At 34.7% G+C, this 17,249-nt stretch overlaps 1 protein-coding gene across 1 annotated transcript in view; it reads right to left on the bottom strand.

Moving 5' to 3' along the window:
* The window catches only part of CA10 (carbonic anhydrase 10), a 657,942-nt gene that overhangs the window by 180,057 nt on the left and 460,636 nt on the right, over window positions 1–17,249 (bottom strand). The window lies entirely within an intron of this gene.

Below are 17,249 nucleotides of genomic sequence, written 5' to 3'. Positions count from 1 at the left end.
GGGGGAGAAATTTTCACACATTTTATAATGACAACATGTCTTGGAATGCCATCTGTTCTTGCCATTTGTTAATACAATTCAATGAGAAAACAGTATTTGGATGATTAGTATTTAGACCATCCTTCAATTTCTTCCATGGATGAATGACTTCCTTTGAGATAATATGGCTTGCTCTTGGGATGGTGCAGCTGGAAGCAGGGCATTCAACCAAAGCTTCTACTATGCGTCCAAAACTATGTTAGGCTATGTGGCTACAAAGATTAAAAAGAAAAAAAAGAGAAAAGAAACAAATTCTTGTTCTTAAGGAAGTTACAATGCATTGGGGAAGTCAATTTGTACAGTTAGCATCATGCTGTCAAAGTGGTCCCACACCTGGAGTTACAAAACCTGGACTGAATTCTGCTTTGTCATTTTTGGTTTTATGACCTTAGCTGAGTCACTATTTAACTTCTATGGGTTCATTTTCATCATCTGTAAAATTAAGAGGATTGTAGTCTCTAATATTCCTTTCAACTTTAGAACTATGATTCTTAAAAAATACAATATATAAAAAGAGGGGGGAGAGAAGGGATCAAGAATGGCCTCAGAGAACTCATTTGCGTTTAGTTTTGAAGTGATATTAAAATGTAGAGAATTTTCAAACAGGGGGCAAGGATGTGAGAAGGAATGGAGAATGGAACTGGGCATTGCCATGTATGTTTGTGAGCTCAAATTCTCAGACCCATATAATAAATATAACAATTGACATTTATATAAACTATACTTTATAATCTAACTACAGATAATCTTTTTTTTAACTGATGAAGGAACTGAGGCTAAGTCATTTCTTGTTCAGTTCTGTCATGCTTGACTTTTTATGACCCTATCTGAGATTTTATTGGCAAAGACACTGGCATGGTTTGGTATCTTTTTTCAATTCATTTTATAGATGAGGAAGCTGAGGCAAATTTGGTTAAGTGACTTGCCTAGGACCTAGAGTTTAGATTTGAACTCAGGAAGAAGAGTCTTTCTGAAGGATTTCTGTGTACTATGGTGCCACCTAACAGCCTGAGAAGTCATAAGATCATTGAGTCTGACTTAAAAGAGAATTAGAAGTTAGCTAGTGCAAACCACTCATTTGTGAAGGAGAAAGCTGGGGCTTGGAGATGCTAAATGAATTGCTTAGAGTAATAAATGGAAGAGTAATGATCCTAACCCAGATACTCTTGACTACAAGTTTCAGGACTCTTATCATTGTACCATTCTAACTCATGTGACCAAGGTTATACAGGCACTAGTACAACTAGGTCTTGAGAATCCAGTTATTTAGAGAACTTCTAAGTGTTCTTTCCCACCTCCCACCTCCATACCACACTATAGAGCATGCATTAAGCATCTGGCTTCAGGCATCCTTCCGGTTTTGATTATATCACAGAATAAGAACATTTCCAAGACTAATGCTTTCTCAGAAATTCAAACAAGTTGACCTCTATTTTGAGTACCAGCCAAGAGTAAGCTACTATTTCACTAAATAAGCTTTGTCACATTTCTTTCTTGATCTGGGCCTCAGTTTCCTCCCCAATAAAGAGGAGTTGGACTAATTGGTTTCTAAGGACTTTTTCAATTCTAAAATTCCAGGCCTCCAGGATTCAGCATGCTTAGCCCTGTGTTAAATGATGTATGATACAAGAGAAGCAGAAGGCAGAGATCCTGATAACAAAGAGCTAAGGAGGAAGACTAGACACACACACACATAATATTTAACTTCTATTACAAGATAGCATTTAATCAACTACTCAAAGATATAATACAGATTACAAAGGGGAAAATAGAGGAGATAGGATGTTTATTTGGTGGCTGTAATAATTGATGGTTCTTTGTGAGCTTGGAATGAGATCTCCAGTAGAGTGTCCAGGGCTATTTAATTTTTCTTAACAATGATTCAGATAAAAAGCATGGATGATGTGTTAATCAAATTTACAAATGGCAAACAAATGTATACCTGATACTGGATGACACAGGCTCCAAATAAAGGTTTGGGAGACATTCTAAAGATGAGCTATTAAAATTGTCACTGTGCCAGATGAATAACTACATTTTTTTTGTTCAGATTACTTCTCTCCAACAGAATATAGTTTCCTTAAGAGGAAAGAATGCTTCATTTTTGTCTTTATGTTCTTACTGTCTCCCATAGTACCAGGAACATCATCATTACCACCATCAAAATCATCACTAACATTTACATATTGCTCTAAGATTTGCAAAGTACTTTACAAATATCATCTGATTCTACAAGTTGAGTACTTTTATTATTCCTCTTTTGTCAATGAGAAAAATGAAAAGGATAGAGAGGCTAAGTGGCTTGCCACTTACACAGCGTCTGAGGCAAGATTTGAACTCGGGTTTTGAACATTTGAGCATTCTATCTCCCATGCCACTGGGTTATAGAACAAATGCTTAATACATGCTTAGTGAATAAATGAATCTAAACCAACATAACTTCCCAAAGGAACTCCTCTTTATAATTCCCTATTTCTGAGGGTACCATTATCTTTCTGGTCATTTAGTTTTGTATCCTCAAAGTCATCATGACTTTTCCTTATTATCCCATAATTCATACATGGACAAAACCTATCAAATCTACCTCCTTGATTTAGTGACAGGGACAGTTCATTACAATTGGAGCCAGGAATATTTGACTTTGATTTTTGTCTTATATTTGTTAACTGTGTGACTCTGGGGAAGTCATTTAATATTTTATTTTTGGATTACAGTTTCTTCATCAATAAAATGGGATGATTGGAATTGATATCTTTTAAGACCTCTTCTAGATCCAAATCCAAATCCAGCCTATGACTATATCTTGAATTTGTTTGGTTTTCTATATCTACCTAATTACTACTCTAGTTTACAACTCTCATCAGTCCTTATCTGGACTATAGTAACATTTCCTAATTAGGAATCTTCTATACATTTCTTCCCACGCTAGTCTGTTCTTCATTCAGTTGCCAAAGTGATATTTCAAAACCAAAAGTGTGACCACATCATTCCCCTACTCAAGAATTTCCTGAGGCTCCCTTCTGACTTGGGGATAAATTGATATGTCTCTGTTTGGCCTTCTATAGTTTAGCATTTACTTAGCAAGATTAATTTGTTAAAATAGAAAGCTATCATATAAAGATCTAAGGTGAATTCTTCCTCCATCTTCTCCTGTTCCTTCCCTCAATGAAGGTTTGCTTCTAAACACTTTTCCCAGACAGGGTTTGTGATACTAACCCAGATCCAAAGCTTTCTAGTTTTCCATAGCTCTGCTATGGACCAAATCCATTAAAGATTATGGTTGGTTAGAGATTTCACTTTGAACCATTCTGACCTGACACTAACAGCTCAATCTAACATCTGTCATTAATTTAAAAAAAAAACATAATAAGCACTTGTTAGGATGGTAGGCACAATGCTAGGTTGCTAAGGAGATTCAGAAGTAGAAGACATGAGTCTTGCCCACGAGAAATGTAAGATCTAGATAAAGAGCTTCAGTTTATTTTGTACTTAGGATTTATTTCTACACAAAACTTCAGAGGTGATCTAGTCCATGTGTTCTTAGCTTTTTTTTGTGTGTCCTAGGCCATTTAAAGTCTGATGAAGCCTGTGGATCCCTTTTCAGAATGTTTAAATACATATGATTAATAAAGAAACATGTCACATTTAAATATAGTTATCAAAATATTAAAGTTTATAGATCCCAGATGAATGATTTTCAATTTAATCCACTCTCATTTTACCAAAATGAAAACATGTCAGAATGAAATATCTTGCCCAAGTTTATAAAGATCATAAGTGGAAAAGAAGGGGTCCTTTTGATTATACAAGATACAATTTTATTGTAGTCTCCTTCCCTGTTTTTTAAAATTAATACTTTCTTGTCCATTTGTAAGCCTAAGATCTATCTTCTTCATTCTGCTCCTTTGTACCCCTTTCAGTTTCCCTGTTTTCTCCTTGTCTGTCTTCTCAACTTAGATGTCCCAAAGTTTACTGCATTGCAGTTGAAATCAAAGTCATTTCAGAAATGTCTACAGAGAGACCAGTCCTTCCCTCTGTTTCCTTCAGGGTTCTGAGGAAGATGTGTTACTTATCAGCCACAGGACACTTGTCATTCTTTTCAGAAAAGGCACCTGGATCCCAGCACATTTCAAAGTACTTTTTTTCTCCATCCTGAAAGAAGATAGGGTACTTTCCCTTGTCTTCTGTCTTTGATATTTGTTAGTTTCTCCTTAATTTAATTCCAAACTAATGATTCTAATTGTCAAGAAGGACCTGGGAAATCATGAATAATCTCATGTTGTTCTATCAGGGAGATGCAGAACATAAAAGAGGCCATTGTCACCAGTTTCAGTTACTTTTCCAAAAGAGTTTACCCAATGAAACTATCAGACTGTCAGAACTGAAGAACTAGATAAGATCTCTAGCTGCTCTTTATGAATTTTCAAAGGGCTTTAGCACATTTTTAATTGGACTTTTCCCCCCTCTTCCTATTTTGAGATTCAATCTGTTAGCTAAAGTACATTCACTGACTACATTGTCACTAAAATCTTAGAATTTCAGAGTTGGTAGAGATTGTAGAGGTCATCTATCCCAACCTTAATGGAAGGAATCCTTGCCATTTTTACATCTATTATTCTATACCACATAAGGAGGAACATAAAGGAGAACTTATAGAATCCAAGGTCATATTCATGGCTCACTGGCATTACTTGGGTGTTCTTCCTTTCTTAGTATATGCAAATAAAGATGTGTTTAAGAGAAAGAAAGGAATGATAGGATACAGTAGCAGAGTCAAACAAATTACATAACTTTGTGTATCACTTTTGTATATCATTCTATTTTCTCCTCATAATTACCTTTTACTGATTTTACCTCTGTATAATCTTCAGGATTTGCCTCTTCTTTCCACTCACAATTACCAGTTTAGGATCTCCTTTTGCCTGGCCTACCTCAATGGCCTAGATACTAATCAGGAGTGACCCTACTTCCATCCTTTCTACACCATGGCTGAATAAATATTCCTCAAACACAGATTTGAACTTGCCACTGGCCTCCTTACATATATTCAAGATCTTGTTGTCTTTAGAATGAAAATCAAACAAAAACAAAATAAAACACCAAAGCCTAATTCAGACTGACGAGGAAAGCTTTCTGAACACAGCTTCTCTCTAATTTTCTGACTTCATTACATATTACTTTTCTTTCCACACTGTTCCAATCAAAGTGACCACTTAATTAGTTCTCATAAAGTATTTGAGCTGCTTAGATGGTGCCATAATGTACAAGATACTAGACCAGAAGTCAGAAAGATTAATCTTCCCGAGTTCAAATCTGGCCTCAGATACTTACTTACTAGTTATATGAACCTGAACAAATCACTTGACCCCATTTGTCTCAGTTTCCTCATCTGAAAAAAGAGCTGGAGAAGGAAATGGCAAATCATTCCAGTACCTTTGCTAAGAAAATCCCAAATGGGATCACAAAGAATCATACAGAACTGAAAAAAAAATGACTCAACCATGCAATGTTCAATCAGTGGCCTCCATTTCTTTGTATTTATACTCTACCATACTTTGGAAACATGCTCTCCTTAGCACTTGCCTAAGTTTCTTCATTTTAAGTGCCATCTCCAACATAAGATCTTTTTTTAAAATTCACAAAATTATTAGTATTCTCTCCTTGGAATTACTTTGCATCACTATGTATATACTTTATGTATAGCACTAACTATTATTATATCCCATTTTATAAATGAGAAAGCAGTATTTTTAACCCCAGTCTGTCAAGGATTTTACATTCTATAGTGTGAAATAACACAAAAATAGATATGCAATGAAATATACATATATATGTGTATGTATGTTTGTGTATGTATACATACACACATACATATCCTTCCCTCCTCCCTCATGGATGCACACATATAATAGACAAAAAGCAATAAGGAAGTAGAGAATGGTTATCATCTAGTAAGTATCTGAGGCTAGATTTGAACTCAGCTCCTACTTACTCTAAGTTCAGAATTGTCCACCAAGCCACCAACTTGCCACTAGTCCTCTCATCAATCATGTGTTTCAACAAGAATTAGAAGAGAAAGGTTATTTGAAACTAGTAGGGCCCGGGCAGAACTCTCCCAGAGGATTTTGATGACAGGACTTGGAAGATAATGTCCCGGTTTGCCCTATTCCTAATGGAGAGGAGTGAGTTAGATAGAGAAGATGTGTCCTCCTCCTTTTCACACGATGGTCACTCTTTTCAGGGTTGGAATACTGGACTTAAAATGGGGCTTTTTTCTTTTTAAGCTTCTGTCTTTTCTGCCCTTCTGTAATTCCTGTTCTGAGAAAGAATTTCCAGACCCTGAAGTCAGGAGGCTACAGTGTTTTTCTTTTCTTTTCTTTTTTCTTTTTTATTTTTTTTTGTTCAGAGTTAATCATTAAGAATTCTGAGACCATAAGAAGCATTAATATTGATTAAGAAACAGGTGTTCTCAGATTCAATTAGCAAAATTACAATTATTCACAGAGGGGCAAGCTGGAAAATGGAGAAAAAATAGGCAGGTGTGCAAATGAACCCTACCTGAAGCTAGAGCAGCAGGACTTAATAAATGCCTTCCCTCCAGCAAACTTTCCATCCTTCTCTTGGTGACTGATTAACTCTCTATTTTAAAAGATAGATACAACAGGTTTCTTTGGCTTTTAGGGGATATTTAAGCCCCAGAGGAAGTTCTCTGAGCCAACATTTAGAGCTCTCACACGATCAGTCTTTGCAATGTGTTGGCAAAGGATGTATGCAAGGGTGGAGAAGGGGGAGTTGTATGACCATGCTCTAAAAAGTGAGGATGTTGTTGGGGGCTGTGAAAATGCAAGCCAAGGAAATGGTTGCGGTTTTTGCCATGGCTTTATAGGCTTTTCTTCCTAAGGTTAGTATTTTAAAGCTGTCTTTTTTTCTTCAGGTTACTTTGCCTACAAATAGATTATGCTGCCACCAGATGGATGGTGGTCCCTTGGTATTGGCTTTCATGATCCAAACAGCCAGAGATAATTTAAAAGAAAAAGCAGCATGTTTTCTTGCTTCTAATATTAGCTAGTTTTAAGTTGTGCAAAATGTTTTACCTATATTATTATTTTGAGTCTTACAATGAACCTATGAAGTAGGCATTACTATTATCCCCACTTTATGGATGAATAAACTGAGATTGGGAGAGATTAAATGACTTGTCCAAAGTCTCATACCAAATAAATGCCTACGGAAGGGTTTCAACCCACTTCTAATAGTTTACATTTCTATAATATTTAAGGTTTATGAAGTGACTGCTTCACAGTTACTCTATTAGGTAGATAGTGTATTATCTCCATTTTACAGATGAGGAAACAGAGATATATAGATAAAACTCACAATTAATCAATATGGTATTTTTGCAGATAATAAATCATACAAATTTATATACCATATCATGTGTCATATATATATATATGTATGTGTGTGTGTGTGTGTGTGTATATATATATATATTATATATATATATATATATATAAAATCTCATCATCAGGGCTCCCATCATCAGTATTCTTTGCTTAACATATAAGTATAGTTGGGACCATTACCATTCATCTGACCTATGTTTTGCCACTGTATTCTGATGGTTCTGGAGGAGAGAGTAAACTCTGTCTCACTTAACTCCATTTCACTTGCAAGTCAAGATATTAACCTCCTGATATCATTGGTCTGCCTCCAGAATGAAGGACAAATGATAATAAAAAAGTCAAGACAGCAGTGATGAAGACAAGGTCAGAGGCTTGAATCTTTACCCTCTGTGATGTGTGGAGTTCTCCTTCACCTACATAGGGTTCTTTCCAAAGTGTATTAAAAGTGTAGGAGCCTAGTATTTTTTTAAATCCAAGGAAGTTGGTCAGTTCATGGGGAGGCATTTATTTTAAAGCAACAGGAGCTCCTTGGCAAGGGTCAGAGCAACTGCAAACATGGACCTTTTAGGAGATGTTTTCATCATTACCTTTAGGAGTACTGCTATAATAATTCTCTTAACTAAACCCAGGATGTTGTTTCATGGACTTCCCAGACAGTGTCCTAGTCCATTGGACTAAGGATCATGCTTCTTTACCCTTCTGTTATCAGGTTTCATGTTGACTGACATTTTACCTTAACATGCTAACTGACTTCCTTTTACTACTTAACTTAGTGTGATCCAGTTTAGCCCACTAGAAATTGTATAGTTTCTCATTGGCTGACCCAGATGTGACAAGAAAATTCAGGAAAAAAATATCATTCCTGGGTTATTCTAGAACTTCTGGTGACAGCCAGTTGCACCTAATTCCTCCATCAATTAAAGCCCTTCCTCCTCTAATTTTGGTCTGTTTTTCTAGACTTACAGCAATGGTTCTCTGTCACACACTTTTCATTCCAATCAAGCTGGCATGCTAATTGGTCCTTGTACATTATTTTTCATTATCTATCTTCATGCCTTTGAACTGTTTTTTTCTTATAGCTGTATTTCACTCTTTCTCACTCTCGCCTATTACAATTTCCAGCATCTTTCAATGTTAAGCTGAAATGATATTTCTAATATGAGGTCTGTCCTAACTGCCCTATTCACAGTGCCCTATTTTCCAATTTCTTTGTGTTTATTATATGTGTATGTATATATATATATATATATACATATATATGTAATTATACATTTGTGTGTATGTATATATGTCTATATAGTTACATATGCCTATATAGTTATATATGTTTCTCTATATATAAATTTATATCTATTTTCATGTTGTTTCACATAATAGAATGTAAAGTCCTGACATTATTTCAATATTTTTATTTGTATCTGTAGAGCCTAGCATGTTATCTGGAATAAAAATAGTGCATAACAAATATTTGCTGAATTAATTAATGAATGAAATATGCTTAGTTTACATGAATACTTTTCCATTTCCAAATACTTACATTTTTCTTCTCATTTTATAGATGAATAGTCAATTTCCTATATTACTAATTCAGTTGTTCCTTCCTTCCACAGTTGATTTCTATTTTTCATTTAGTAATCCCAAAGAAATATCATTTGTTGTTTGCTGAGAAAGTATCTTTGAAGAGAAAGTTATTATTCTCATAGGAGGTGCTGAGTGATTACCACTGCTTTTGAAATGCATGGTTACTGTATTCATATGTGCACAGAAAGTGTGAGCCAGGTGTAGTTGGATGTATCAGCACATATACTCTGGGGTAGGTATTACCAATGGCTCTTCCCTGTCTTCTGAGGGGACGGGTCAATAATAATTCTTACTATTTCCAGCACATCTAACTTGGGATCTATGCACACCTGTGCATGCTCTCCAATTCCAAGACTAACACTATAATTACGAACAGTGGTTCCATGATATAGCATCTTATCTCTGTAGGAAGAATATAAGGTATCGACAAGATCCTAGAATTACTTTTTCCAATTTCTTTGTAGAACTCGATATAGTGATGTGTACTCAGGAGGTACTAAATATATACTCAATGACTTGACCTGAGAGGTGCTTTTTCTCCTCCCTGGTCAGTATGGAGTTTCCAACAGAGCACTTCCACATAAACTCTTTAGGTAGGTGAACTCATCTTTGATGTATGGGAAGGACAGAACTGCTTAAAAACAAAACAAAACAGAAAACCATACTAAGCAGTGTTGGGAACAGCTGTCTGAAATGGCTCACCACCATTCATCATACTAACAGCTGGATTCTTTTATCAAACCAGCTCCAAAGTGAATGCTGATTCTCTGTAGAGTAATCCTGATGCTACAAATTTCACAGAGAATGTTATCTTTGAATCATGGGGGAAGTCAGTGAGGTCAGTGCCTGATTCATTGCAACTGGCCTGGGATCAGCCTTTTAGCCAAGTTGAGAATAATGCTTTCATTAGGTTCATTGTATAAACTACTGATGCAGAAATCACCAGACTGTTACCTTTGAATTCTTCCTGGAAATGGGGCATGGAATAAGTGGTGATGATCTTTGCTTGTTGAAATACTATCTATTCTTCAAGGCTTTGCTTTAGTAACACCTGCACCATGAAGCCTTTCCCCTATGTTCTCCCTGTCTTTCCTCTTGCGAGATCTTTCCTTCATTATGTTTCTCTCCCTCATATAATTATTTTCTATATGCTAAGGCTATAGCAGTTATTAATATATATATTTTATCTCTTCTATTGAATTACACAAACTCTTTATGTATAGAGATGTCTTATTTATCTTTGAAACTTTCTAAGTAGCAAACCCTGTGTTACACAAGATAGGTGCTTAATATATGGTTGTTAAATGAATGAATGAATCAGCAATCACATGTCAATTTTTGCTCACAATAATATGTGCAACCATACTAATGATAAGAGAAATACAGTGTACAAGCATTGTCTCTGTCTTCACAATAATAGATAGCATTTATATAGCACCTAAGGTTTGAAAAATATTTTACAAATGTTATGGCATTTTATTTTATTATTTTTTAATAGCTTTTTATTTACAAGTTATATATATGGGTAATTTTATAGCACTGACAATTGCCAAACCTTTTGTTCCAATTTTTCCCCTCCTTCCCCCTATCCCCTCCCCTAGATGGCAGGATGACCAGTAGATGTTAAATATATTAAAGTATAAATTAGATACATAATAAGTATACATGACCAAACTGTTATTTTGCTGTACAAAAAGAATTGGACTCTGAAATATTGTACAATTAGCCCGTGAAGGAAATCCAAGAATGGCATTTTATTTTTACAACAACTCAGAAATGATACTATTATTATCCCCATTTTACAGAAGAGGAAATTGAGTCAGAGAGGTGAAGTGACCTGCCTAGTTACATAGTTAATTATATAGTATCTGATGTCAGATTTGAAGTTTTTCTAATGCCAGATCCAATACTCTATCCATTGTGTGACATCTAGCTGCCTAGTTCTCAGTTTAGTAAAGAAATGATAGAAACACATTTAAAAAAAATCACACTTTTGGTGCTAAGATGGCAAAATGAGGAACGGACCCTCTGAAGTCCTTTCACATACCCCTCCAAACAATTAGAAAACTTCCTCAGAATTGATCTAGAAGCAAGGAAGGTCTGGGATGAAAGGGGAACAACATTCAGGGGCAGCAGTAACAACAGCAGCAGGGGGCCTGCAGCAGATCTTTAAACTTGGGGTAATTCATCAGTAAGCCTCATCCTCTTGCAAGCCAACAGCCTCTTAAGCAAATGAACAGTCTGTGTAGCACAGCAAGCTTATCCCCACCAAAAGCCAAGGTAAGGTCTTGACCCCAGTGGTGACCAGTAGTCAACAGGGGCTGGCCAAGAGAAACACCACCTCTGGGGTCTAAAAGCAGAGTGATCCTGTTTTCATAGCAACCCAGTAGCAGGGCCCCATCCCTGAGGCAGACCAGCAATAAGAAGCCTCCTCCTGGACCAGCCACCAGAAAGACTTTGTTACCATACCAACCCAGCAGCAACGTCCCATACTTGGAACAAGAAGTAACTAAACCTCACACCCAGGGAAGGCCAACAGGGAGGCTCCACTCCCCAGTAAAAATCATAAGTAAGCATCTAAGTACTGAAGTCCATTGAAAGCTAGCAGTAAGATCCAGAAACCCAGGACAAAAAGCTTGGGACAGTGCAGAACTAGGACACAACTCTTATATAAAAAGGCCAAGTCACAAAAAAGGCAGAAAAAATGAGTAAGAAAACATAAAAAATTAGCTACTTTAGAAAGTTACTATGGTGATAGGAAGAATCAAGGCATAAACTTAGAAGATTAGGACAATAATAGCTATATGTGAAGCCTCAAAGAAAAATGTAATTTAGTCCTGGGCCCAAAAAAGAATTCCTCAAAGAGCTTTAAAAGGATTTAAAAAAAAAGCAAATTAGGGAAGCAGAAGAAAAATTGGGAAAAGAAATGAGATAATACAATAGAATCATGAAAAAAATCAATAGCATGGGAAAAATACACAAAAATTTACTGAGGAAAATTGCTCCCTAAAAATGGAATTAGCCAAACGGAAAAATACAAAGTTTCACTGAGGAAAATAATTCCTTAAAAATCAGAAGTGGATTCTATGTGGAAACTATGAGTTTATGAGATATCAAGGTAGGATAAAAGAAAATTTAAAAACTCAACAACACAAGAAAATATAAAATTTCTCATTGGAAAAACAACTGACATAGAAAACAGATCCATGAGAGATAATATAAGAAATACTGGACTACTTGAAAGCCATAATCAAAAAAAGAAAAAAAAAAGCTGAACAATATATTTCAAGAATTTTTCAAAGAAAATCTCCCTGATATGTTTGCCAAAGTATAAACTGGAGATCAAAAGAATCAATTGATTACTAACTGAAAGACATCCCCAAATGAAAACTTCTAGAAATATCATAGCCAAATTCCAAAATTCACAGATCAAAAAGAGAGTGTTGCAAGTAGTCAAAAAGAAAGAACTTCAGTTAGGATTACACGGGATTCCAAATTAAAGAACAAGAAGGCTTGAAATATGATACATTGGAAGATAAAAAAAAAAGTTAGGATAATAGAATCACCTACCTAGCAAAATTGAATATAATCTTTCAGGGAAAAATGTGAAAGAGAGGCTTTTCAAGCATTTCTAATTAAAAGACCATAGTTGAATAAAATTTTTTTTTAAATTGACCTCCAAGTACAAGACTCAAGTGAAACATAAAAAATTAAAAAAAGAAACAAGAAAGAGAAAACATAAGAAATTCAATAAAGTTAAGTTGTTTTTATGTCTATATGGCAAGATAAGAATTGTAACTCTTGACAACTTCATTATCATAAGACTAATTAAAAGGAGTCTAGATAGACAGAGGATGTAGACATAAGGTAATTAATGTGATGATAACCAAATAAGTAAAATAAAGGGGTGAGAAAGAAAATTGCACTGAAAGGAGGGGGAAAATTGAATGGGGTGAATTATTCCTTATAAAAGAGACCTAAAAGAGCTATTATAATGGAGGAGAAGATGGAAGCTTAAATTGTACTCTTATCAAAATTGACTCAAATAGGGAACAAAAAAAAGGGATAATAGAGGGGAAGAAGGAACTGATAAAAAGGAAGATATATTGGGAAAAACAGTGATCAGAAGCAAAACATGTGAGGAGGAAAAGGGTGGGGCATAAGAGAAAAAGGGGAATAAACAAGTAAAAAAATTAGCATGGAGAGAAATGCCAGTTAATTATAACTATAAATGTGAATGGGATAAACTCACTAATAAAACAGAAGTGGACAGCAAAATGGATTAAAAACCAGAATCATAGAGTATGCTATTTTCAAGAAACATATTTTAAGTGACGAGATAGACACAGGTTTACTAGAAGGGACTGGAGCAGAATCTACTACGCTTCAGCTGAAAAAAGAAAGCAGGGGTAACAATTTACAGAAAAAATAGATCTAATTAAAAGAGAAAAAGAAGGAAACTATATTTTTCTGAAAGAAACCAAAGACAATGAAATCATATCAATACTAAATATAAATGAACCAAGTGGTATAGCATTGAAATTTTTGAAGAAGCTGAATGAGACAAAGTAGGAAACAAATAAAACTATACTAGTGGGGACCTCAACTTTAGTATTTCAGAACTAGATAAATCTAACAAAAAAATAAAGATGTTAATAAAGTGAATAAAATTCTGGAAATATTACATATGATAAATCTCTGGAGAAAACTGAAATGGAATAGAAATGAATATACCTTTTTCTCAGCAGTATATGACACATACACAAAACCTGATCATGTATTAGGACATTAAAAACTTTGCAACCAAATGCAGAAAAGCAGAAATTATAAATGCATCATTTTCAGAGAAGAATGCAATAAAATATACATTCAATAATGGACATCAGAAAGAGATTAAAAGGTAATTGGAAATTAAGTAATATAATCTTAAAAATCCTGGGGATCAAAAAATAAATTATAAAAACAGCTGATAATTAAAGTTACAACAATAAATAGCATGTCAAAATTTATGGAATACAGACAATGCAGTATTTAGGAGAAATTTTCTATTTCTAATTGCTTATATCAATAAAAAAGAGAAAAATAAAAGGTCAAGTAATTGGGCATTTAACTAAAAAACACTAGAAAAAGAACCCATTAAAAATCCCAATTAAATACCAAATTGGAAATCCTGAAAAATCAAAGGCAAGATTAATAAAATTGAAAGTAAGAAAAACCACTGAATTAATAAATAACATTAGATGCTAGTTTCATGAAAAAAAACAACAAGGACAGTAAGATAGATAAGTCATTGGTTAATTTGATTAAAAAAGAAAAGAAAACCTAATTACTAGTATCAAAAAATGAAAGGGGTGAATTCATCATCAATGGGGAGGAAATTAAGACATTGTAAGGAGGTATTTTGCTAAATTAGATGCCAGTAAATTTGACAGTTTAAATGAAAATGGATGAATATCTACAAAATACAAATTATCCAAATTAACAGAAGAAATAAAATACTTAGATAGCCCAATCTTAGAAAAATAAATTGAACAAGCCATCAATGAACTTCCTAAAAAAATTCTCAGGACCATATAGATCCACAAATCAATTCTACTAAATATTTTAAGAAAATTTAATTCTATTTTGGAAAAATGGATGAAGAAAGAGTCCAACTAAATTCCATTTACAACACAAAGAAAGAAAATTATAGACCAATTTCTCCAATGAAAATTAATGTAAACATTTTGAATAAAATCCTAGCAAAGAGATTATAGTAATATATCACAAGGATCACATACTATGACCACATGGGATTATACCAGGAATGTAGGGCTGGTTCCGTATTATGAAAATTATCAGAATAATTGACCATATCAATAACAAAACCAACAGAAATCATAGCATTTTCTCAATAGATACAGAAAAAGCCTTTGGAAAAATGAAGCACCTATTCCCATTAAAATTTTTAGAGAACACAGGAATAAATGGAGCTTACCTTAAAATGATAAGTAATATTCATCTAAAATCATCAATAAGCATTATCTGTAATGGAGATAAGCTAAAAGCCTTCAATAAGGCTTCAATAAGGGGTAGAGCTAGGATACTCATTATCATCTCTATTATTTAATATTATACTAGAAATGTTAGCTATAGCAATAAGAAAAGAAACAAATTAATGTAATTAGATTAGGCAATGAGGAAACAAAACTATCAACTATTTAAAATGAATTGATTTATATGTTTAGAAAATCATAGAAAATCAACTAAAAACCTAATTATTAATAACTTTAGTAAAGTTGAAAGTTACAAAATAAGCTCACATATATCGTCACTATTTCTATATATTATGAACAAAGTCCAGCAGCACAAGATAGTGAAATTCCCATTTAAAATAACTTGGGAGTCTTAATTCCACTGAAGAATGGAGTCCTAAGAGAGGTATATAAGGTATTCAGGGAATACTAACGTCTCTGGTATGAGCGCTTGTTGAGCCTTTTCAGGGATGTTCACTATGGTGTCTACCTCTCACCTAATTCTCACCTGTGACTCCAAGCAGCAGCAACCATTCCTCAACTGGGTTGAGGATAACAGAATGGCCCTAAACCTGTAAGTGAGTTAGAAGGATCTACACCACAACCATATGAAGACCTTTCTCAATGTAATGGGCAGGTGAGAGCAATTTTCTCCAACAGTGATGAAGGCAGCTGAAACAGGCATTGTGGAGTGCTAAGGCTTAGTCAAGCATCAAAAATGCCAAGACCATACACTGCATTCTTAGTCATTGCCAGTCATCTTGATTTTTATCCTATACCGGATTTCAACAAGTCAAGAAGGGAGAGTAGGACTTAAGTCTTTAATACAACTATCTCAATTCACAAGCAAATCAAAACATCATCTGTTATGTAAAACCAGATGGTCCTCTCCAAAAACAAAGGATAAAGTATCTTTTCCAATTTTGTAGCTCCCAAGTCTCCCAAGTCTACATTTATGCTTGCCTCAAAGTTTGGGATAATTAATTGGGATAATTAATTTGAGATTATTTATTGGGATAATTAAAGAGCTTTTTGAAATGTGTATTCACCAAAATGGTACAATAGGAACAATTCTTACAAAATATCCTTCCCAAAGATACCTTCTCCCAGAAGTACATACAGAGTTCAAGGGAAACTGGACCCAAGTTTAGAATACAAGTAGAGAGTGTATCTGGAAAAAGAGGTAATTCATAGATCCTTGTTGGATTTTATCCCTTTCATGAGGTACTCAAGACATTCCCCTTAGACTTGGTGTAGTTTGTTTGTTTGTTTTTTCTGTAAGCAGTGACTCTATATTCACTCTGTAGTTAGTTTCTAATAAAGCCACTGACATTGGTTTAGCCAGGAATGCCACTAATGCACTGAAAAGAAGATGGGAAGTCTAATCTTTTTTGGATCATTTAAACCTTGCAAGCCAAAGGGAGAGAGGGAAAAATCTAGCCCAAGGCCAAAGCTAAGGCCATCTCCTCCTTTCAGGTGATTTCTTCTCTGGGGTTTTATGGGAACAACACAGTTGTTCCAACCTCTTGAATTACCTTCTCAATTTTGTTGATAATTTCTAGATGGTGCCTGTTATTGTAGTTGAGTCATTTTTGCTGTGTCCAACTCTTTGTGATTCCATTTGAAGTTTTCTTGGCAGAAATACTGGAGTGGTTTACCATTTCTTTCTTCAACTGATTTTACAGATAAGGAAACTGAGGCAAAAAGGGTTAAATGACTTATCCAGGATCACCCACCTAGTAAGTGTTTGAGACCAGATTGGAACTCTAGATGAGACAGGACACTGTGCACTATGGTGTCACCTAGCTGATAGAATCTAGGACAACAAGTTTACTTAGCCTAACTCAATCTTCTTTCTGTATAATATCACTTCATTATCAAGTACTTTAGAAATTTATTCTAAAGTCAGTGAATGACATTGGTTGATTGAGGTAAGTATTGAGTGGGATGACTTGATTGGGCAGATCAATCCACCCTACCTTTTCACATATATATGAGTTGGGGAGGGTCAGGAAGATTCCTGAAAAGTACTGTGGGATCGTGGGGATCCTCAAGTGATAGGCAGAAGAGTTTGACCTGGCCACTTCCCACTTTTCCTGCTCTCATTCAAGAATCAATAGGCAAAAATGGATGGCAGCTAGATGGCATGATGATTAGAAAGTGGGGTCTGGAGTTACAAAGACTTGAGTTTAAATCCAGCTTCAGACAT

Source organism: Antechinus flavipes, chromosome 4 (assembly GCF_016432865.1).
Source record: "Antechinus flavipes isolate AdamAnt ecotype Samford, QLD, Australia chromosome 4, AdamAnt_v2, whole genome shotgun sequence".
NCBI lineage: Eukaryota > Metazoa > Chordata > Mammalia > Dasyuromorphia > Dasyuridae > Antechinus > Antechinus flavipes.
The sequence above is the reverse complement of the archived record's forward strand: the minus strand, read 5'-3'. Positions and strand labels throughout refer to the sequence as shown.